Here is a 24,750-nt window from a genome sequence, read left to right on the forward strand (position 1 = left end):
AGAGCACGTTACACACGTTGCGCCCGGCAGAGCACGTTACACACGTTGCGCCCGGCAGAGCACGTTACACACGTTGCGCCAGGCAGAGCACGTTACACACTATAGCCACCATCTCGGACCCCCAGTTGTCGTCCCCAGACACAGTGATCACGGGAACACGTTGTGGGGAGTGCGTATGATTGGCACTGTGAGAGTGTGTAATGGGCACTGTGTGGGTATTGGGGGTGTGTGTAATGGGCACTGTGTGGTTGGTGGGGTGCATGTGATGGCACTGTGTGGCTTTGGAGGGTGTGGGTATATGGGGGTGGGGTAACTATGCTGGTCAATATGTGTTGGTGAATGCTGGGCACTGCTCTCACCATCCCTCTCAAACCCCTCCAATAGCCCGGTTATCACTGACAGTGTCATTTCTCTCCCAACAAGGGCTGCCCCTGAGTTCTGCTAGCACTTGGAGCATGTTGTCCCTCCACAAGAGAGAGAGGTGGTCAATGACAGAGGACTGTTAGACGGGGAGGAGGAGCTGTTGGTGCCTTTCACTCCCGTATGCAGCTGCGGCACCCGGCGTACCGAACTGCAGCGTTAATAGGCTTTCTCGGTGGCCACCTGTCTCCTCCCCATCCCGGCGCTGCTATGCACTTCTCCCCCTCACGGCCACTCAGGATGCGGGGGCATGCGCCAGTAAATTCCAAGGCTAGGCGCGGCATCCACAACGCCGAGTTCTGAGTGGCCGCGGCGGTGAGGGGTAGAAGTGCATAGCAGCGCCGGGATGGGGATGAGACAGGTGGCCGCCGATAAAGCCTGTTAACGCTGCAGTTCGGTCAGCCTTCTGAGTACGCCGGGTGCCGCAGCTGCATATGGGAGTGAAAGGTAGCAACAGCTCCTCCTCCCCGTCTAACAAACAGTCCTCCTGGAAGCCTCGCTATTGGAGGGGTATGAGAGGGAGACTATTGTGATTGGCCGCTGGACCAGGAGACCTAAAAGGCACCACAGGATTGGCCGCTGGACCCAGAAACTTCAAAGAAGCCACAAGATTGGCAGCGGGACCCGGCGGACCGGGCGGAGAGATCAAAGGAGCTACAGGACTGCTAACAACGGAGCGCGTCCCCAGGGACGCACTCATTTTGTAAAAGCGAGTCCCCGATTCTCATTATGGGGTAAAATACGCGCTATAGCGCGTTTTTGCGATCACTGATGAGTCTATATGCTATTGCTGAGTATGATATAGAAACCACCATTTTTGTCATTAGCATCTCACAGTAACCAAACGCTCAGTGGCCTGATTCAGGCGTGGTTGTATTAAGCTATAGCACTCACTCTAGCACCCTGCACCTCATCAGTAAGGTCATATTTTAATTATTAAGGGAAAATTTGACACGTGATGTACAGTAGCTGTAGCAATACATCCAGTCTAAAATTATATTATGACTTTCTCACTGATGAGGCGAGTGATGGGTGCTAGAGTGAGCGCTAGACGGGGTCGATTCAATTCGGCAACAGTTGAATAGCGCCGGGAATTAGCTCCCGACGCTATTCAATTCAGCTCCAGTTAAGTCGGCGATGGCCCATTCTCGCCGACTTAACAGGTAGTTTTGTCGGGAGAACGGGCATTCTCCGACTTAACTACCCGCGGCGATGCTGATTCCCAACAGAATCAGCCTCGCGCCGGCCGCACGGCAGCACTTTTACCGGGTTCCTTCTCTCAACCCCCAGGGATGAGAGAAGAATTCCCGACAATTGAGGGTCACTCGTCGCTGTATTGAATAGCGCCGGCTATACAACTGTTGCCGAATTTAATCGACCCCATGGTACATGCATTTTTGATCCAGTGCTGTATCAGTGGATGCAGCATCAGATTACTCTGCGACACTATAAGCCGGCTGAGTGACCGGCTGCGAAGTTCCGTCGCTGAGGCTAAGAAATATCGGCACTCCCACAAAACGGAGGCAACGCGCATCTGTTTGGTGAAACTGAGATCACCCTCACCCCCTCCCACAATCGGCTGCACCCTCACCCCTTCCCACAATCACCTGACATCTGCAGCCGTACTGCGTACAAGGAAGCAGGATCTATATTGCACATGCGCAGTGTACCGAACATCTGTATATTGCGTGATACTCGCTACTAATACTTGCGCTCTGTGCAAAGAATGTTCTGTGACACAGATACATCAACAATTCTGCCTTCATCAAAATCAAAGAGAATAACATGTTTATGAACACATATGTAGACACACGAGAACACAGGTTGCAGGTGCAGAATCTGTGTGTTCACACATACACATCTGTGGGCACATAAAGCAATAGCTACATGAAGTGTCCTTGTTGCCATAGGAACAATGCGGTAAAGGAATGAAGACGATCCTGGCTAGTCACATGACTACTACAGGCAAGCCCGGGAAACATTTCATAGCAGCTTTCTGCTACAGTAACACCAATAATTTATCATCTTACTGGTAGACAAGGAAGGTGCAAGATGTTAAATGGTAACACAGTGACTGCAGGGGAAAGACTGGGACATTTCATACAGCAATTCTATAGAACATTTATCCTATACTCCAATACACTGCAATTCTGGCTGCCAATACACATCAGCACCTATGGTCTATGGGCCTAATTCAGTAAGGATTGCAAATTCTGCTAGTTAGCAGAACCTGCAATCCTTCTGGACATATGCTGGAGGCCGCCCATCATGCTGACCGACGACCCCCCGTGGTGAAGCAGAAATTGCAATTGCAGAAATTAGGGTTGCCTCCAAAGCTGTATCTGCAGGTGGCCCACCGCCATCTTTTTGATCGGAGCGGCTGCGACATCACGCCCCCCGTTTACAGGCCACGACCCCGCAACGCTCCGCCTAGGAAAAAGAGTGTTGCAGCTCCCACCCCGCAAATGCCTCTGCCTGATTGACAGGCAAAGGCATTCGTATTTTCTACTGGGCACCCGCAGAAAGTGCGGGTGCATGCACAGGACGGGTGCTGCACATGCACCCGCAGGGCAACGCAATCATTACGGTTGGATCGCGATTTGCGATCCAACCTGAATTAGCCTTTATGTCTTTAAAAACGTCACCCTGACCCCGAAATATCAACAATATTGCAGCCAAACAGAAAATAGTGGGCCATGAGGAACTCTGCAACTCCTCTCTAGTTTAAGGTCTAAGGTTATATCAATTCACAGATTCTACTGCGTTTAAGGGTCTGATTATACATACATATTATAATATGCATAATGAACACTGGGGTCGATTCTATTCGGCAACTAATGAATAGCGCCGGGAATTAGCTCCCGATGCTATTCAATTCAGCAACTAGTTACGTCGGCGATGGCCCGTTCTCGCCGACAAAACAGGTTGAATTGTCGGGAGAACGGGCATTCTCCGACTTAACTCCCCGGCGCAAGGCTGATTCCCGACAGAATCAGCCTCGCGCCGGCCGCGAGGCAGCACTTTTGTCGGGTTTCTCTTCTCATCCCCCGGGGATGAGAGAAGAATTCCCGACAATTGCAGGTAATTAGTTGCTGAATTGAATAGCGTCGGGAGCTAATTCCCGGCGCTATTCATTAGTTGCCGAATAGAATCGACCCCACTCTCTGGAAAACCCTTAGCAACCTTGTGAGACTATCACAGCAGACGGGAAGTTACTAAAGCACCATCTCCTACGGGCAGACGTGAAAATACACACATTTCTAACTCAGGCCTTTTGGTTCCATTGTCTGACTTTACACCCGCTTCTGTGAGCGTGCAATCTGTCAGGCCAATAAGAAGTTAGTACATGGGATTGGTCAGTCTGCGTCCACCATTACTTCTAATGCTGGCTCCTTATTGCAATGTCATTGGGGATACAGGAATGACATCTTACAATGGATCATTAAACACCAGGATCCTGCGGAGGCTCAGCTACTGTATTTCCACAGGTTATTCCGGCAGCTGGAGAGACAAGAGTTTGTTTGCTGGTGAAGGTGAGCCACGTTTCAGAAACACTGGTGTATTGTGTAAGGTGGGGAAACCCCCACGTGCTTCTGAATAGTCACTGCTCTGCCATCCAAACTGCAACAATCTTTCCAATAAACAGCTCTGAAACGTCTATCTCTTTGCCTGTTTAATGTGTTATTTGGCTCACCCGCATACCACAAGCCATATTCATTTTGCTAGTTCTGTCTCATATATCTGTGAAATGATGATGGCTAACATGACCCCTGCAGTATATAGCTTTAATCGTGCTGAAACTATAACAATCACCTGCTTTGGGTACAATCAGGATTAGATCTTCCATGACCTGTGCAGTCTTCAATATGCGATTAGCTGCATAAAGGGGTGCGATTCAATTGGTTTATGGTGTCAACCAGTCTCACCACACTATTCAATTGTTGCTGGCAATAGGTGCAATGCCACTGGAAGTTATATCTGCTCACACCCTCCTGAGGTGGCGAGCAGAAATTGGTAAAAAGTCTGGTGTTTTGGGTGCCCCCGGGCGTGTTAACCGGTACTTTAAACACCTTTAGCCACTTTACGTAGCTAAACCTGGTGCTTTTGGGTGCGACAAGTGTGATAAGTAATGGGTGCTTTTAGCAGTAGCACCTGATAGGAGCAACAATTGAATAGCTCCATCAGGGGCATATTACTTAGAGCACCCAAAATAATAACAATTGATCCTTGCATAAAATGTACATTCTATGCAGGAGTTTAACAGGAAACGGATGCCAGACAATACAGGAAGCATGTACTACTTTGTATTCTGTCCACAGTGCTTCTAAAAGACTTGTGGGTATAAAAACGTACTTCCTGCATAGGGCTAGAGCTAGATCAAGCCTCACTAACGCTCCAGTCCCTCAGTGCAGAGTAGGAGGAAGACCAGACAGTAGTGCACTTGGCATAGGGCCAAAAGACAAATGATATCTCATGTAGACAATAAAAGACAGCTTTGTTATTGTGTGCGTAGAACATGTATTTCATTGACTCAGACCACCGCCTAAGTTAATATTGCTTATTTCTAAAGCATCAATGCAGCCGGAAAGTTTAACAGGAAGACCAAGAAAACTATTATAAATGTACATACATCAAAATAAAACAAAGGGGGGAATTCAATTCTACGCAATGGACGCAATGTGCAGTTTCTAGAACAGCACATTGTGTCTGCCGGTATCGCAAGCTTTCCATGGGAAAACATGCATTGTTGGCACTGTCGTAAATGGCTGATATGTGCACAGCTGGGCATCGCAGCAAAACACAAAGCAACACTATATAACTAAATGTATCTTATATACAGTATATAAGGATGCAGGAGGAGGGTCTGTAGGAAATAGACGCCTCACGCGCGCATCTGAAGACGCAGTATCGATGGTCGCTGTCGGCCAGTCTGCGTCAGCCCAAGCTCACTCAGATTGCCTGTCAGAACCCCTCAGCCGGGTCTGGGAAGTCTACGTCTGACTACGCAGACCCTGGGCTTGGCACGCCTGCAGAGCGTTTTGTAGAACTGTCCTGATCGCCACCCCCACTCCATAAAAAAAATAATTATATATATATATATATATATATATATATATATATATATATATATATATCAGTTATGCTAAGGGGAAAGCAAGTAATCTCTCAGGACCTAATCTGCACATGCGCAGACTCCCAAACACTTTATATGTAAACCATGGGGTTTGCATACAATTCCGAATCAGGCCCATAGTTACAAGTGTGAGTTGGAACAGAAAATTAGCCAGCACCCCAGGCTGACACTCAAACCTGGGGGACCATAGGCTTGATTCAATTCTGCGAGAGTTAAATAGCAAGTGAAATTAGCTCGCAGAGTTATTCATTAGCGCGCAATGGTAAGTCGGAGAATGCTTGTTCTCCTGGACTAGACAGGGTGTTTTGTCTGGAGAACCGGCATTCTCCAACTTAAGTGCGCGGCGTGATGCTGTTTCCGCCACGTTCAAGGGCAGACATTCACATCGCACTGGCACTTTTACCAGATTTCTGCTTGCACCCCTTCTGGAGTGCGAGAAGAAATCCCACCGTCGTATGTCACAGGATGCTGTATTGAATAGCCCCAGGAGCTAATTCCCGACGCTATTCAGCTCTTTTAGAATTGAGTCGTGCCCCATGATAGTCTTAGGCTGGGACACCCACACTATGATGAAGCCAGGTCATGTAAAGTATTCCTGCTCCCATTTCAAAGAGCAAATATCCTATGCATTATCCATACCTAATGCATCAATGTTTATCATATTAAGAGTTTATTGAAATTGCTGTTAGGTCTATTCGAATATAGTTTTTTTTGACTAGTGCAGTCTACCCACCTAAACCTCTGGCCCGACAGAGCAATAGAAATACTGCTGACCGTTATTTTTTCTTTGGTGCCGATTCCATTCATTGGGGTCAATTCAATTTGCAGACAGTTGAATAGCGCTGGGGATTAGCTCCCGTCACTATTCAATTCTGCTCATGTTAAGTCGGCGAATGCCCCTTCTCCCGGACTTAACAGGTTGATTTGTCGGGAGAACGGGCAATCTCCAACTTAACTCCCCGACGCTCCAGCACTTTTGGTGGATATCCTCTCTCACCTCCTGGGGGTGCGAGAGTAAAATCCCGACAATTGCCACTTGGCGCTGTATTGAATAGCGCTGGTAGCTAATTCATGGCGCTGTTCAACTGTCGGCAAATTGAATTGACCCCATTGGGGTCGATTCAATTCGGCAACTTAAGAATAGCGCCGGGAATTAGCTCCCGACGCTATTCAATTCAGCTAAAGTTAAGTCTGCAAAAGCCCGTTCTCGCCGACTTAACAGGTAGTTTTGTCGGGAGAACGGGCATTCTCCGACTTAACTACCCGCGGCGATGCGGATTCCCGACAGAATCAGCCTCGCGCCGGCCGCGCGGCAGCACTTTTGTCGGTTTTCTTCTCTAACCCCCCGGGAAAGAGAGAAGAATTCCCGACAATTGCGGGTAACTAGCAGCTGAATTGAATAGCGTCGGGAGCTAATTCCCGGCGCTATTCATAAGTTGCCAAATTGAATTGACCCCATTACTGCTAACGCTCAGACATGTTGAAGCGTCATTCTGTGGATTTCCTATTCTGCACAAACAATCCCCGACAGAACGCAAAGGCATTGTATTATTTTTTTGTCCTGAAATGTTACAAATCAAAGGACAATAAGCCATCTGTAAAAGCAGACACCAGAGGATGCATGCTAACGCAGAACATCCTCCCAAAGTATCACCAGCTCTTAAACACAGTTTCCAAATGAACAGTGACAGAGAAGGGGATTTATTTCATGTAAGCCTGGCTACACGGCTGATGCCACCAGCTAGGCTCTGCCCCTTCATGTGAACCTACTAGTCTGTTACGTAATGACATTTTATATGGGAACAAATGTATTCAGATGTGTTCCCAACACTATTATAGGAAATACATATTAACCTAGACAAGTTGTAGCTGAATGATTCCATTGCTTTTTCAGAATACAGTTCTACTCCATTAGGGCTTCGTTTTAAGGTCAATACAATCAACCTACAAAATACTTCACAGAAGTGTCGGCTGCAAATGAGTTGCTTGTCAAACTTTATACGGTACACAGGACAAATGATCAGCATTGACACAAGGTGCTATTTGTGCACAGCTGGTCACCAGCATATGACTAGCAATTGAATTCCTCCCTTACAGTCTATTTACGTATATCCAAGCTGCTACCTCATTCATTGGGGGTGATTTAATCGGGCCAATTCAATCATTTTGGACGTCTAAAAATCCCATCTAAGCGGGACTCTTTAGACGCTCAAGCAATTGTCACAATTTAATTGCGTTAAGGCGTCCATGCACATCATGCCCAAGCAGACTGGGTTTAGCCACCTAAACCCGTCTAAACTCCCTGCTTAGGAAGACCAAACTCCCTTTTGGACACTAAAAGGGGTCAATTCCATACAGCGACAGTTGAATAGTGCCGGGAGTTTGCTCCCGGCGCTATTCAATACAGCGACGAGTGACCCTCAATTGTCGGGAATTCTTCTCTCATCCCCGGGGGATGAGAGAAGAAACCCGACAAAAGTGCTGCCGCGTGGCCAGCGCGAGGCTGATTCTGTCGGGAATCACCCTCGCGCCGGGGAGTTAAGTCGGAGAATGCCTGTTCTCCCGACAATTCAACCTGTTTAGTCGGCGAGAACGGGCCAACGCCGACTTAACTGGAGCTGAATTGAATAGCGTCGGGAGCTAATTCCCGGCGCTATTCAACTGTCGCTGAATAAAATTGACCCCAAAGTGCCGAGTTTCTGCACATTTTTCTCCCACCACAGGAGGTTGCGGGAAAAAAGTCAGCCCTGCAGCTATTGGGCGCCTAAATGGAGCAACAATTGAATTGCTTCATTTTCGCCCACTGGTAGCTGCGGGGTAAAACAATTGAATTCGCCCCATTTAGCTGCAGGATTTACCCCAAAGTTTTAGCTCCCGGCTTAAGTGCCCGGAGCTAGCATTTATTTATATAGCGCACACGTATTCTGCAGCCGTAGCTCCCAGGTGAAGTACCCAGAGCTATGCAATTACGGTAACATGACTAGCCCTGGAAGCAAGTCAGCACAGATTTCAGCTCACGCCTCAGGAGGGCGTGAGCAGTTCTCCGCATTAATTGCACCTTTGGGGTTAGTCGCACGCAGTAATTGAATAAAGGCACATAACACTAGAGTGAAAACCCTGCAGTAAGTACAGTGGCTAATGAAATCACCCCCTTTGATTTAAACATCTGTGCCCAATCCTTACAACGTGGACTGTTGACCTAGAAGACAGTATTGAAACAGTGATGAAGATTACACTACAGTATGTTGCTTATAAAGCGCTGTACATTGAAGGGTTCGCGATGGAAACAAATTATATAAAAAGCCATGAAACAGATGCTCCTATCTAAATGAAGCTAACAATCTAAGGGGGGGGGGGGAGATTCAATTCTGCCAGGTGTGCATCACAAATTTTCCCTTGCACCTCTAGTGCGCTATGGTCAGGACAAAGACAGCAGAAGGACGACAAGAGACCATAGGGGTCGATTCTATTCGGCAACTAATGAATAGCGCCGGGAATTAGCTCCCGACGCTATTCAATTCAGCAACTAGTTACGTCGGCGATGGCCCGTTCTCGCCGACAAAACAGGTTGAATTGTCGGGAGAACGGGCATTCTCCGACTTAACTCCCCGGCGCGAGGCTGATTCCCGACAGAATCAGCCTCGCGCCGGCCGCGAGGCAGCACTTTTGTCGGGTTTCTCTTCTCATCCCCCGGGGATGAGAGAAGAATTCCCGACAATTGCAGGTAATTAGTTGCTGAATTGAATAGCGTCGGGAGCTAATTCCCGGCGCTATTCATTAGTTGCCGAATAGAATCGACCCCATAGTGATCCCCTGCTGTCCATTGTAAGGGTCTTTCTCCATTTATATTAACCGGAATGCTCTCCTCTTCTGGATCTAGAGAGACTGCTTTTCTTGATGTGATGAATGGGTACTACTGTGGTTACGTCCCTGGCTGGAAATGCCATGAGTACCCAGTGTTTTTCTTCACTGTTATATTCACTGCTGGAAACAGGAGTTGGGACAGTTCAGTCCCATGTACTATCAGGGGAAGGGGGGTGTAGTAGAGATTACCAAAGGAGGAACAGAGGTGGCAGCAGTAATGCACAGCTTTTGGGGGGGGGGGGGGGGGTTGCGCGGATTGCGCCCAAAGTGCTGGGCACGATACAAATAATGCAGTTTGGGCGCCAAAATGGGTCACTTTTTGTAAATTTCTGCTCGCGAGCTCAGGGGTGCAGCAAGATAAAATGTATCTCCCTGTAGCTAGTCGCACAAGAATGGAGCAGCAATTGAAGTGCTCCACTGGGTGCTATCTAGTAGCTGTCGTGGTAAAAAGACACCTGAATTCCCCCTGAAATATTTGTGGTTTGGGTGCACTAACCAGGACTTTAGACAGAGCTAAACCCGTCTAAAATCCTAGTAGGGTGGCGCCCGCACAAAGCAACAACTGAATTGAATTGCTCAGTGCGTGCCCCCATTACACAGAGCAAACTCAATTCCTTTTAGAGTCTGCAGGATCCCAAAGAGGCACAGAGGTAGGAATTCAAAAAGCCACTGGACTTACCATGAGCTATTAGCTCATGGGTTAAGTGGCCGGTGCTATTCAATTATATCACTCGGTTAGCCCAACAACTTACGCACGGAAAGATATAGATTCTGTGTTAAGTGTCTGGAGCTATGCAATTACCATGCGCAGTAAGCCCTGAGGGTGAACTTAGTTTGGATTGCAAACAGAAATCTGCATTAAATGCACCTGCGGTAAGTCATGCAGCTAACTGAATTCTCCTGGTAGAATATTTCTGCTCCCCACATGCAGAAGTGTCGTTGAGCAGAAGGAGCAATTACAGTCTTCCTACTGGTCCTCTTTTCATACAGCTCTAGGTATCAAGAATGTAAAGCAAACCGCAAAACCGGGGCTCTGGTGAGGGGCCCCACACACAAGGTTACATCTTCACCTACCCTAGTGCTGCTACATTACGGAGCAAAGACCATATAAATCCATTAACAAAAGGACTAAAGAAAGTGCTTGCTGGGCATATACGCTAACACATTTACTACTACCTGGCATTTGGAATTTGTCAAACAATCCGGCCGGCAAGTAAATGAAAGCGCTACTAAACCGCCACGCAGTGCAGACGTCGTCAGTAACAGATACCAGAACGTTCTAAAGAGAATGATGACATAATGGCACAGTAGCTAGCATTTCCAACAAAGGCCGCCTCTCAGTGGAGTTTGTGTGTACTCCCCATGTTCACATGGGTTTCTTCACACAGTCCAAAACACACTGGTAGGAAAATGCTGCATGATGGCGTGATATAAATAATATCTGATGAAGTTCACCATCCAGTACTTCCTAAACGGGTGGGAAACATTGGGGTTGATTCAATTCAGCAACAGTTGAATAGCGCCGGGAATTAGCTCCCGACGCTATTCAATTCAGCTAAAGTTAAGTCGGAGAATGCCCGTTCTCGCCGACTTAACAGGTAGTTTTGTCGGGAGAACAAGCATTCTCCGACTTAACTACCCGCGGCGATGCTGATTCCCGACAGAATCAGCCTTGCGCCGGTCATGCGGCAGCTCTTTTGTCGGTTTTCTTCTCTCACCCCCCGGTCATGCGGCAGCTCTTTTGTCGGTTTTCTTCTCTCACCCCCCGGGGCTGAGAGAAGAATTCCCGACAATTGAGGGTAGCTAGTCGCCGTATTGAATAGCGTCGGGAGCTAATTCCCGGCGCTATTCAACTGTTGCTGAATTGAATCGACCCCATTGCTATGTCACCGTCAGCGAGGATACTGCACGGGGAGTCCACAGGGTACAATACAACTACCAACACAATTACAGATTGCAACCATGTATGACACTAGACTGGACAGGTCAAAGTGGTCATATTCTAGCATACACAAGCTGTGAGCCAGACGGATATGTCTATTCAGCAATGGTCATATACTGTATATTCTCTGCCTACAAATCTCAGGACTGGGATCACTAGTCCTCACTCATTTCTAGGCAAAGGGGTCGATTCGGCAACTTATGAATAGCGCCGGGAATTAGCTCCCGGCGCTATTCAATTCAGCTCCAGTTAAGTCGGCGATGGCCCGTTCTCGACGACTAAACAGGTTGAATTGTCGGGAGAACGGGCAATCTCCGACTTAACTCCCCGGCACGAGGCTGATTCCCGACAGAATCAGCCTTGCGCCGGCCGCGAGGCAGCACTTTTGTCGGGTTTCTACTCTCATCCCCCTGCGATTAACTAGCAGCTGAATTGAATAGCGTCGGGAGCTAATTCCCGGCGCTATTCATAAGTTGCCGAATTGAATCGACCCCAAAGTGACCATATTCAGTATTAGACCAGATTATTGGTTATATTAAACACTTCAGTTCCAAATATTTAGCTAGATTTAGCGGATCATGGAAATATCGGATGTAAGGAATTAAACAACCGACCCCCCCTCCCTCCCCCCTTTCAGGCTAGAGACGACATAACAGATAAAGAATGCTGAGTACTCCAACACAAGACGTGATCAAAGTTGAGAAAGAAATGGAAGAAAGTGATCAAGGTCAGTACATGAGACATCACTCTCCCCTTTAGGCATCAAAGAGATTTCCTCCCAAAGTTGAATGCAACTTTTAACCCCCTCAAACACATAAGACTGATCAACATGTTGCACTAAACTGCACTGTCCTCTAGCAACAAAAGGCTGAATAGAAATGAGACGGGTGTGAATCCCTCTCCCCCCCCCCATCCTCGGCCAGCCTGCAGGTTCTCTCTGAGGACTCCGAAACTAGTGATCTCATCAGGCTGGGCGGTGGGGGTGGTGACACAGAGTACAAGAGCAGGAGGAGAGAGACACACAGCAAAAGGCGGAGGGGAGTGGCTGCCATTACAAGAGAGTGGAATACATGGGGATAGAGTGTACAATCCTGACCAGGGAGGGGAGCGTGAGAGAAAAGCAGAGATGATGCAAGAGGAAAACATGGCAGACACAGAACCGGGGAAAGCCAAACCTTGGAGACAGAATTGGAAACAGGGGGGGGGATATAAATATATCATACAAACACAAGCAAAAATTAAACATTACTGTTTCGGGGTCGTCCCAAGGTGCTGTTTAACAGAAACCAAGCAAAAGAAAACCGCACATTTCACTCTTTCATAACCATAACACCTCCCTGACACAGCTTGGTCACTGCCATAGGCTTAGAGCAGGGATGGGGAGCCTTCGGCCCTCCAGCTGTTGTTGAACTACACATCCCAGAATGCCCTGCAACAGTTTTAGCATGACCAAATAGCAAAACTGTAGCAAGGCATGCTGGTATGTGTAGTTCAACAACGGCTGGAGGGCCGAAGGTTCCCCATCCCTGGCTTAGAGAGATATATGCGCTTGATGCTGTGGTTTGAAGGAATTAGAAAAGTATTACACAAGACTTACAAGAAATCAGCAACATAGTTAGTGACTGAATGTGCGCTGTATACATTTTAGGGATTTAAATCGGTGTCTGGGGGGGGGGGGGGGGGGGTCATCACTGGAAGCCACAAAGCTGGCCTAACCCAAACACACCCATTCCATAAAACAATATGTAAACTTATGTCAGAGTCAACAAAGTAGATGGAGGTATTGGACAGATGGCTGATTGATGGGAAGAAATGTCGCTACATAAGAATAACCTTTTTGGATGTGCTGCAAATCCTGGACATGCAGATGAGACACCTGAGAAGCTTTAGGAAGCTCCGTGCAGAACTATACATGCATGCGATGCTGTGCGTGACACTATCACCTATTATGTGTTATTTTATCGAGAAGGACATTTCCATACGTTTTATCAATCACAATACACCTGAACACAGTGTATAAATGCTTCTCAAACAGGTTCACGGGCAATCTGTCCAAGTGTCTGTCTGTACATAGTTGAAGCCGATCACTTCAGATAATTAAACTATGTTAACGCTATTTACTAAGCAGTTATTCACTGTACCATGCCATACTTCTGTGACAGTCAATCTGTTTTGCTTATCATAAATAAGCTACCCTGACAAAAGAAGATTAATCTCAGTTTGGTGAACACTTTTTACCTGGACAGAGTTAAACATTTGTATTATCATGGCATAGGGGTCGATTCAATTCACCGACAGTTGAATAGCGCCGGGAGTTAGCTCCAGGCACTATTCAATTCAGCTCAAGTTAAGTCGGCGAAAAAATCGGCGAAGGCCCGTTCTCCCGGACTTAGGTTGATTTGTCGGGAGAACGGGCATTCTCCAACTTAACTTCCCGCCGCGATGCTGATTCCAGACAGAATCAGCCTCACATCGGCCACGCGGCAGCACTTTTGTCGGATTTCTTCTCTCATCCCCCCGGGGGTGAGAGAAGAATTCCCGGCAATTGACTGTCACTTGGCACTGTATTGAATAACGCCAGGAGCCAACTACCGGCACTATTCAACTGTCGGTGAATTGAATCGACCCCAGTGTCTTTAATTTCAATATATAAAGAACATTAGTATAAAAAAAAAAACCAATAATGTCAAATCACTAAATAAAGATCATCCACATTTGTCACCAAAAATAACTTTTCGGTTTCAACTTTCGGTTCCTTAAAATGCAGAAACTTAGAGGAAAGTAGTTCTAGACCGTCAGAAAAAGTGTGATAACACATTAACTTAATGCTTGGAAACCCCCAACGACCAAGACGGCACAATCTGGAGTAAGGTTAACAGACTGAAAGGCCTTACGCAATAGTACAAAGCCCATATAACAGTCATGTAAAGAGATGAACAAACAGCGCTTCATTTGCCATATATGCTAACACTACATAAAGCACTGAGCTAATGCCAGACTTATAACATGAATTTCCATAACTCACAGAACATCAGGCACCGTGAAGTAAATACAAAAGAAGAAAAAAAATCTAAAATCAAACCAGATGGCAAAAAAAAACACACAAAAAACCCCCCACAAGTCAGCCCTCTCCTAAACAGAGCTCAGCCATTGCCTTACTCCGAGGACCAAGCGGCATTGCTAATGGAAGTGGTATCTGTCCCTGGAGATAAACACCACCACTGAGAAAGTCTTGTGCAGCAGCAGCAACACCAGCTCCACGCACCAAGCCTTCTGCTCATCCCTCAGCCCAGCTAGACCCATCACACATCTGACAGAGGAGCACTTTATGGTTGACAATGCGCAGTTCTTAGGAGTGATCCTGTATTCCTGTCACTGTACAGGAGAATCCACAATAATCTTAGTACAGTGGAGAGATAAGATATATCTCCAGCAGCAAATACACCAGGAGCATCTACAAAAAAAAATGATTCAAAAAAATAATAGATGACTATTGTAACATAACAGTCAGTGGGAAAGGGGCAAAATTTGATCAAGAACGCAATTCACGGCACAGATGCAGTGACCCTGAAACCACAATATTAGGGGAGAGAGGGAGAGAGACTGGGCTGCAGGCTCTCAAGTAGATCCTAACAGAAAACAGCTCTCATGTGAAATACAGGTTGAGTATTCCTTATCCAAAATCCCACATTTTTAGTTCCCCTTCTGCGATAATGACATATTTATGTATTATATATCTATATAATATATCTATATATACACATAATATATGTCATTATCTTAGTAGGGGATTCAAAAATGTGGGATTTTGGACAAGGGCTACTCAACCTGTATAAGCTTATTATTACATACATGCAAAATCCCTGTAGAGTGTGAGTGTGTGTGTGTGTGTGTGTGTGTGTGTGTGTGTGTTATATATATATACACACACACATACAAATGGGGTTAATACAGGCATATTTTGATCTTACACATCTAATATCCCCAACCCTGTAATCAGGAGGCACCAGCTGAAGGAGGTGCACTTGCACATGGGAGCCTCTGTACTGCTTCAACAGTGGAAGCACTGAGAGGACCATAAGACGTCTGATAAGTTGAAAAACCTGATAAACAGTAACATGTACAAGCAGTACCGCAGCTCTGCAAAACATGCAGGGGGGAGAAGAGTTAAAGCATGGCAGCCACAGAGAATGTGTAGAAACCTCTGGAATCCTGGTACGAGGCAAAGGGTTAACGCACCACTCAGATTTTTGGTGGTGCTCAATACAGAGAGCAAGGTTCCAGTACAAGCCTTGTGTGTGACCTTGGGGAACGAATGCAGCTTGGTGTCCCAATCAGAAAACAAAAACGATATTATAGGAGAAAAAAGGGGTAATCCAACAGGAAAACAGTCAATAGTAGAAAATGTTGAATTGCTCTCATCATGGAACACGAATGGTTAAAACCAAAATACCTCTTCTGCTCCCCTTCCTCCTAATCCACCAGCAATGAAAAACACCTGGTTACAGCAACTGAACCATAGTGTATCCCAACATTATCTGTTTACCAAAGACTGGGTCATGTATCCCGAATTTGCAACCATGAAGAGGGAAAGGGGGGCGGGGTGACCGCTCCAGTGGAGAATTGTGAGCAGAGAACACACGGATGCATTTTAGGAAAGTCTTAACTTCTTCTACGATGATCACCAATCTTAAGAACCAACATTTATACTTATACTAAAGGGCAGGTTTGCCTTTCGGCTGAAGATTGCACGACCTTTACAATCTATTGAACCCCAGCATCCAAATATTTTGACAATTAATACACCACTGCTTAATATAACTGAACGCAAAAACAGGCTGTGTTTTTGATCAAGGACTGTATTCCTACATTGTGACACAGTATTATGGGGTTTAAAGGTGGCAGTGTGTGGTCTGCAATGCTACAGAAGGTGGTGACCATGTTTTATTTTTTCATGTCAGAGGGCGAGGATGAGAGAATTCTCTAGGAATAAAGCACACTATATTAGAAGGTTTTGGAAAGAAAAAAAAGGAGAACGTTTGGAACGTCTGAGCTGGAACCTACAGCACAGACTGCAGCCTGTAAATTGAGATGAAGAGGGGGCATGAAAGGAATTCCTAGGCTTGAGAACTGGCTGGGAGGGGAGGAGGAGAGAGGGGATTGTGGAAAGAGATTAAAACTGCAAACAGGGAATAAAGATTTGCAATAATGTCTTACACAGGACAACACACTGCCACAAAACTTGGAAAAAGACTATAATAAGGTGATACAAATTGGATTAAGTATGGGAGATGATGTGTAAAACTTTAGATATGACGTGGGGTAGAGAAGTTGTTAAAAATACATTGTGAAGAATCAATAGTGCATCCTGTAGAGCACATTTAACCATGCAGAACGCTTTCATAAACAATATATGGTGGAAGATTTCCAGGCCTGGACTCCACCCTCCAACTACACTGGTGTTAGAATAAAAATGTGGGTTAAAATAAGATAGGAGAGCCTTCTTTTCAATACCTGTGCTAATAGGGGGTGGGGTTTGAATTCCAGCAGCTTCCAGGTACAGATTTGGGGGGAAGCAATGATACAATGCTGGTGGCAAACTAGAATAGGGGACTGAAGCGCGCATCATTAAACCTGTACCCCTCACCATTAAGAAATATCAAACCAATGCAGAGTGGTGCCTTAGGGCCACCCCTAGCACTTAATATACTTCTGAACACTATCATGATCTATGCCTATGGGCACCAGTGCAGAACTGCATACCCACAGACATGTAGCTTTGTGGGTATGCACATGCAGCTTAACCCCTTCCCCCAAACTTAACTCCTAGGAAGCCTCTGATCCCACAAGCACGTCACAGGAATCTACACTGGGGCACAAACCATTCTATATAGAATGGTTCCCAGATTCGGTCCTCAAGGCACCCCAACCATCTAGGTTTAAAGTAATCCATAGCCGACAATAAGTACCTCTGTCCTTTTTACATTTAACAAACTCTGCTCAGCCACAGATATCCTTAAAACGTAGACTGTTTGGGTGCCTCGAAGGCCATGTTGGTGAGCCACTGATGTAGACCCCCAAAGTTACCTGTACTGAACAGGACCTATTGCCCAAGAAAGCCACTGCCCCCACAAATGTGCCATCTGGGAACATCCCACCCATAATATGTATGGGGGCAATGGCTCAGTCTGGCTACAGGTATCCCTACTGCAGGGGACCCCAGCACTTACAGTCATCCTCCTACTTTCCAGGACCAGTCGTGTGTACCCCCCCCAAATCACACATGCCCACATCAGCTACCACAGGGCAGAAGGGGGTGAAAGTGTCAGAAAGTGCAGAGAACACGTCCCCCCCACCGCGCACAGGGCTACAGGGGGCTGCTATGCACTAAAGTTGCACACTGCGCCTCATTCCTGGGCAAAACACACAATTTGCGAAAAAAGTCCATAAAGTCATGTTAAATTCCGAAAGTAAAGGGCGCCCAGCACTTACCCGCCCCGGCAGGACCGAGCCCGCCTCACCGCATGCAGCCAGCAACGCTCCAACGCTTCCCAAAGCCCCAAAACCTAGTAGGCCCCGAGCGAAGCCGCGGCGTTTCCTGAGCCCCTCAGGCCGAGAGCATGTCGTGCCTCCAGCAGGGGGCAGCGCTTTGCGCTGCCCAGACTTTGTATATCCGTCAGCGGCTCCGTGCGTGCTGGGTGGCTCAGCCAGGGCTCTCCCCGTCCTCCTCCGTGCTGCCTGGGCTGTGTGTTCCTGGCTGGCTTCGTCCTATTCCCCCCCCCCCCCAGTCCGCATCGACAACCGCTCCACACGGCCACCCCTCCCCCCCCTCTGACTCTCTACCTCCACGGGCGGAAACGCGACTGACCACACGGGGATCCCCGGCTCCGGCGGCAGGGGCGGCGGGAACGGGGGGAGGAGCCGCATGCCGCGCCCACCTCCGCAGCCCCCATTGGCTGACCGGGCGTCGCCTCACGCCTACTGGGCGGTAGAAGGTGTCAATCATCGCGGGGCTGTCACGAGACGCAGTGACATCCCGCGCTGAGAGCTGTTTTCCCACAGTAGGGGAGAGGCGGTGAGGAGAGATGTCTGTGCTGCGCTCCTGCTGCCCTACCAAGCCCCAGCTTCGTGTTATTATAACTGCACACATAGATATATAACCTGTTTTCTTGCTTCCTTACGGTGCTGAATTAATTGTTTTTTATTAACTAAACGATGAGTTTTTATATATGTGTATATACATATGTATCATTGTGTGTATTTTGTTATAAGGGTGCCAAAAGTAGGTATAAAGTAATGAGCTTTCATTATTCTTTCCTTTTTTGTTGTTGCGGAATTGGAATGATAGCAGGGAATCTGAGTGAAGAATAAAAAATATATACTATTAGTAGTATAAATATGGTATATAGAGAGATATTATAAGCATAGTACTAATACCTGCAGTACTTACGGGGTATCCGTATATAAACCTGTAACTAAATGCTCGTGCCCTCCCCTTTAACTTAATAAAAATGTTTTAAATCCCAGAAAGATGAGGCGTGTGACATAGACCCCCGCGGTGCTGAGGGCAGCCTCACTGACCATATCTGTGTTGCATCATGCTAAATAACACGGCCTTCCCTGCAGGTATCATTGGGAGAGATGCACCTTGTGTATCCCCCTACAGCACATACACTGTGTAGAGAGAAACATTGTCGCATGGTAAGTGTAAATACAAAATACTTTCTAATTGCTGGAAAGATTGTTGCATTGGAATGGCTACGTTGTCACAGTTTAGTCTGGGTGTGGTATGTTAGCTGCGCTCTGCACAGGTTACCTTTCCCAATTGTAGCCCACGTGGATCGTAAAGTATGAAAAAGTTCAAAAAATTGAAAAACTTATGTCAACTTTTTGTCATGTTGATCTAGAATCCCTGTCAACCTATAAACCATGTCAACCTACTCACTGTCAACCAATAGTGGTCGGCCTAGAGACCGGATCCCGTTTAGTCTATGTTTTATTCAGAAAAATTATTGTTTTGTTTAAATAAATGCAATTACACTACAACACAACACAGACCATAGAAGCCAGGTTACTGGTTTATGTAACATTCTGGTGAAGGTTTAACCATATAGGCACTGAGACATAGGATGGTGGTTAGAGGAGCGAATATCTATCTATTCACTTATTTCAAGGCGGCTGCAGTGCCAGACAGTAAGAGTCATATGTTGCGTGTGCACACACATTTATACCCATGTGTATATAGGAGGAAGCTGTGGGGCTGGGTAGGCGGAGGAGGGCCTGGTAGTATCCGGCAATAGATGGATGGGATGTAGTTGCCTGACCGGCAGTCAGGAGACCGCCACCTAGCAATCCCGATAGTAGGCATGCCGCCTATCAAGGAGTATTCCCACCCTGCCGTGCATCTCAAAGTCGGGTTCCCGGCATAGGTATGGTAACTGCCGATCACACATACCCAACACAGATATAAGTATACCCATGTGTATATAGGGTACTTCCGTGGGATTAACCAGGGTGATATAGATATATAGACACATTTATACCCATGTGTATATAGGAGGAAGCTGTGGGGCTGGGCAGGCTGAGGAGGGCCTGGTAGTATCACTGCAGAGGTAACCAGGCTGATATATAGATAGATTATACCCATGTGTATATAGGACACTACAGAGGGTATAACCATGGTGATATATAGCTAGATTATACCCGTGTGTATATAGGACACTACAGAGGGAATAACCAGGGTGATATATAGATTATACCCATGTGTATATAGGACACTACAGAGGGAATAACCAGGATATATAGATTATACCCATGTGTATATAGGACACTACAGAAGGTATAACCAGGGTGATATATAGATCATACCCATGTGTATATAGGACACTACAGAGGGAATAACCAGGGTGATATATAGATCATACCCATGTGTATATAGGACACTACAGAGGGAATAACCAGGGTGATATATAGATTATACCCATGTGTATATAGGACACAGAGGGTATAACCAGGGTGATATATAGATTATACCCATGTGTATATAGGACACTACAGAGGTAATGACCAGCGTGATATATAGATTATACCCATGTGTATATAGGACACTACAGGGGGAATAACCAGGGTGATATATAGATTATACCCATGTGTATATAGGACACTACAGAGGGTATAACCAGGGTGATATATAGATTATACCCATGTGTATATAGGACACTACAGAGGGTATAACCAGGGTGATATATAGATTATACCCATGTGTATACAGGACACTACAGAGGTAATGACAAGCGTGATACAGAACAGGTTTGTGGCCGCTTCTTATAGTACCTTCCAGCCACTCAGTGCATGGAGCAGACATTAGGGCAGGGTGTACTCCAGGTGCTGCTTGCTCTGCTCCATGGATAAGATGCCATGTGGGGGCCTCCCCCAGCCTCAGGGACCGGGCACCGCCATTGTCCACAGCAGAATGGAACCACATATGGAGGCAGCTCCATAGAAGGTGTGACCCTCCCTGCAGCCAGTGCTGCAATGTCTGCCCTGAGCAGCGAGGGGAGGACTGACAGACAGCCTGGCAGTAAGCCGCAGCATCCCCCTCCCCCTCTCTCTGGCAGGGGGTGCTGGGTGACTGGTGGACAGGGGGTGAGATGGCACCAGGGAGGGGGCAGGCCGTGTGTGACACCTCCCCCTCCTCTGCCGCTGCTGCTGCTGTGTTTTCCTCACACCGCTCCCCCCTCCCCCCCTCTGCGGACGCAGGAGTGGGGGGCTCTGATGGGGAACCTGCTGCACCAGGAGAAGCCGTGGACGGGCTCTGCGAGGGTCAGGGGCCACACCCTCCCTTCTGTGGATATAATGGCAGCAGGTGTGCGGAAGCCGGGGCCTCTATGAGCGCACGGGGTTTCCGGGCCAGCGCGGCAGGGGCAGGGAGGGGGATTACTGCAGTGCGTTGCTCTCTGCTCTGCTGTGTAGCACGCTGGGCAGACGGCGGCGGAGCGCTGCGATTGTGCTACGGCTGTCACCCCACCGCCGTCCCCGTGAGGCACGGCCGCCGCCGCTTCTAGGGCGGGGAGAGACGGACCGAGAGACGGACAGCTGTCGCCCCCTCCCTGCGCTGCCGGATCGCCGATCTCCCCTCCTAGCACGCCTGGATCCTGCGTTGCTCCCATATGTAGCCTTATTCGTCTGATACACCCAGGTATGGGGACACGAGGAGCTCTACGTGGCAGGAAGAGGCTTGGCTTCCACCGGGTGAGGCACCGATAACCTCCCACCCCAACACCACCACCTCCCCCGGCCTGACCTGCAGCCCGTGTGCAGATCATTCCTTCCTCCTGGTGTCCCCTCTCTGCCGTTATATCACCCTCCTTCCCTGCAACGCCCGCCCATCATCACTGCACTCCTATATTATCCCTGTATTACTATGTTATTGCACTCCTATATTGGATCATTGCTGCACTCATGTTATTTTATCCCTGCATTATTATATTATCACTGCACTCCTATATAATCATAATATCACTGCACTCCTATATTATCCCTGTATTACTATATTATTGCACTCCTATATTGGATCATTGCTGCACTCATGTTATCCCTGCACCCCTAAATCATCCCTGCATTATTATATTTTCATTGCACTCCTATATTAGAGCATTGTTGCACTCATATGTTATATTATTCCAGCATTGCATTATCCCTGCACCTGTGTAATATTACGCTATCCCCTACACTGATACTGGTAGTAACGTTGCAATATCAAACACTGGTCTTTAATCCCTTTATGTTCCCTGGTAGGAATGCCTCCCGATTTGCAGTGTTGCCTCCCTTAGACCTTATGTCTCAGCTGCTACTGTAAGTGACAGATGAAATTCTATTTTTTTTTTTTTTTTTTTTAATGAAATAAGAAAATCCACAGATCTCGGAACAAGAATGCACACACTGACCTGCTTCACGGTCATTTATATTGTATTTTATTCCTATTCATGTGATGGGTTCCAAATACTTGGATTTATATAAGGCAGTGTAGAGATATAGATATATACACACATACAGTGTGATGCATGTTAAAGCAGAATTCTGATCTTACAGTATGTAGTTATTCCTAATACACTGTACAGCTACAAGCTGCTGAGTGTGTCCATCCCCACTATGATGTGCATCTGTTGCAGTGTCCAGCAGGAGACTCGCTGCTTTCCTAGTGCTATGGGGTTTCCTCTCAAGCTTTCCAGGGACTCTGCAAGAGCGCATTTATTCACCCTCCTCTGTCCAGTGCAGTTTTGGGTTTCCTCTGTATAAGGTATAAAGCAGAAGTGCTGGTGCCCAAGTACACTGACTTTTAGGCTACATTAATGTAAGGCTGTTATTTTTAAGATTGAACTGTATACAGTCTGCCCATCGCAGATCATTTCCTTCTATTTCAGTCTTTCCCAACCAAATTTAAATTATTAACCGTTAAATATAATATACCGGCTATGCTGGACATTCGTCAGTCTATAAATTACCTAGAAGTGTTCTGTAACCTGTAGAGAATAGCTAATAATCTCAAACTATACTTTTCCTTTTGGTTGTTTGTAATGATCAGATTTTGCTATTTCCATTGAATCTTTATTTTTATTATAGTTATGAATCAATTACTGCTTACAGATTACAGACCATTGTATTTTATGTATAATATGTTGTAGCAACAGAGTTAAAAGCCATATTGACTACTGTTCCGTTGCTTCTCAGGCAATAACGAGACGAGGTATTTGCAAAAAATCCGTTTGTTTATTAAATTTGTTTTTAGCCTTGTTCTCACTACCCAATAACTGGTGACACCGTATAATTAACAGTCTGAGACAGCTCCTGTTTTAGAATAACACCTTATGTGAGAAGGCTGAACGGTGTACTGTCAATTAATTCACTGGCAGTTTGAGAGCACAATCTGCTTTATCTGTCATTGGTTCAAGGAAATTAAGCAGTTGGATAGAATTAACCAGTTGGGTGGAGGTGATAATTTATAGTAATCCGTCCTCCCCCAAAGCTCAGATTGTATTATCGGATTTCGGGAGAGATGGCCAATCAAGACGGCTGACGAGTCAAGCTGTGGCTTTCCATCCGCCTGACTAATGTTTGAATTTTTTTTATTTTATTTTTTTGTAATGGAGACATCTATTTGTAAAGCATTGCAAAAGAAATGAAATCAAATAGCATTTAGATGTAAGAGGGGCTTTGGGAATTATAATGGGTCGTACAATGAAGATTCCACATGGTGCCTCTGCAATGTTTCTTGACCCTTTAGGGGTGGTCTCAGATGTTTTGTGGGTGCCCAAATGTAATGAATGCCTACTGGAGCAATTCAATTGTGTGTCTGGATCACCCCCCAAACATGCCACATGTGTGCACCCATTAGTACTGGGGTAGCCATGCAAAACGGCTAAACCCATCTAAACAACTGATGGGGGGGGCACCCAAACTGCCAATTTATTGCACATTTCAGCTCGCACTTCGGGAGGCTGTGCGCCTGACCGAGCGGAGCAACATTTGTATTGCTCCATTTGGTGCCATCTAGTAGCAGCCGGGGAAAACAATTGAATTGCCTCCTTGGTGTCCAGCTATGACCCATTGATTAATGCTGACATATACTATGATTTAGGGGGATATTTATCAAAGCTTGGGAGAGAGATATACAGGTTGAGTATCCCTTATCCAAAATGCTTGGGACCAGAAGTATTTTGGATATCGGATTTTTCCGTATTTTGGAATAATTGAACTCTATAATGAGATATCATGGTGATGAGACCTAAGTCTAAGCACAGAATGCATTTATGTTTCATATACACCTTATACACACAGCCTGAAGGTCATTTAATACAATATTTTTAATAACTTTGTGTATTAGACAAAGTTTGTGTACATTGAGCCATCAGAAAACAAAGGTTTCACTATCTCACTCTCGCTGAAAAAAGTCCATATTTCGGAATATTCTGTATTTCTGAATATTTGGATATGGGATACTCAACCTGTACTACTAACCAATCAGATCCTGGCATTTTATTCAAATACAGCTTGTAAAATGACAGTTACAAGCTGATTGGATAGTACTTTCTTTCACCAAGCTTTGATAAGTATCCCCCTTATTTTCTTTAATTCTTATGTCATGTGTAAACTGTTAATAAAGCTGAGTGAAAACAAAACTGAGAGCTCTGCTTTTCATGTCTACTATCAATTCTCCAACCCGTGTGTGGCAACACCTCCAGAACATTCTCATTGTGCAGGTATGTCACCTCTGCCAACAAAGAAATACCGTCTGTATTCTTGCAGCTCAAATGTTGTCTGGAGTAGACTGTACTATATAGAGCTACTACTGCAGGGATATTTTCTGTATAAATGAGCAATACTAATAGCA

The 24,750-nt window shown here is 46.4% G+C and overlaps 1 protein-coding gene and 1 long non-coding RNA gene across 8 annotated transcripts in view; one reads left to right on the forward strand and one right to left on the reverse strand.

Moving 5' to 3' along the window:
• The window catches only part of SETD5 (SET domain containing 5), a 185,427-nt gene extending 167,205 nt beyond the window's left edge, over positions 1-18,222 (reverse strand). For 6 of the 7 annotated variants that reach the window (XM_063941008.1, XM_063941005.1, XM_063941009.1 and 3 more), the window contains exon 1: positions 17,853-18,159. The gene's annotated coding sequence lies outside the window, so the exon portion shown is untranslated. Of the gene's footprint in view, positions 1-17,852; positions 18,160-18,203 lie in introns of those variants that run through there. The other variant, XM_063941006.1, reaches the window with a different exon arrangement.
• A 2,734-nt stretch (positions 18,223-20,956) lies between these two features.
• On the forward strand, positions 20,957-24,538 carry LOC134958415 (uncharacterized). The gene is made up of 2 exons (XR_010186996.1): positions 20,957-21,611; positions 22,158-24,538. It is a non-coding gene; the product is annotated as an uncharacterized LOC134958415 (long non-coding RNA).
• Positions 24,539-24,750: the final 212 nt, after the last annotated feature.

Source organism: Pseudophryne corroboree, chromosome 9 (assembly GCF_028390025.1).
Source record: "Pseudophryne corroboree isolate aPseCor3 chromosome 9, aPseCor3.hap2, whole genome shotgun sequence".
In the NCBI taxonomy this organism is placed as follows: domain Eukaryota; kingdom Metazoa; phylum Chordata; class Amphibia; order Anura; family Myobatrachidae; genus Pseudophryne; species Pseudophryne corroboree.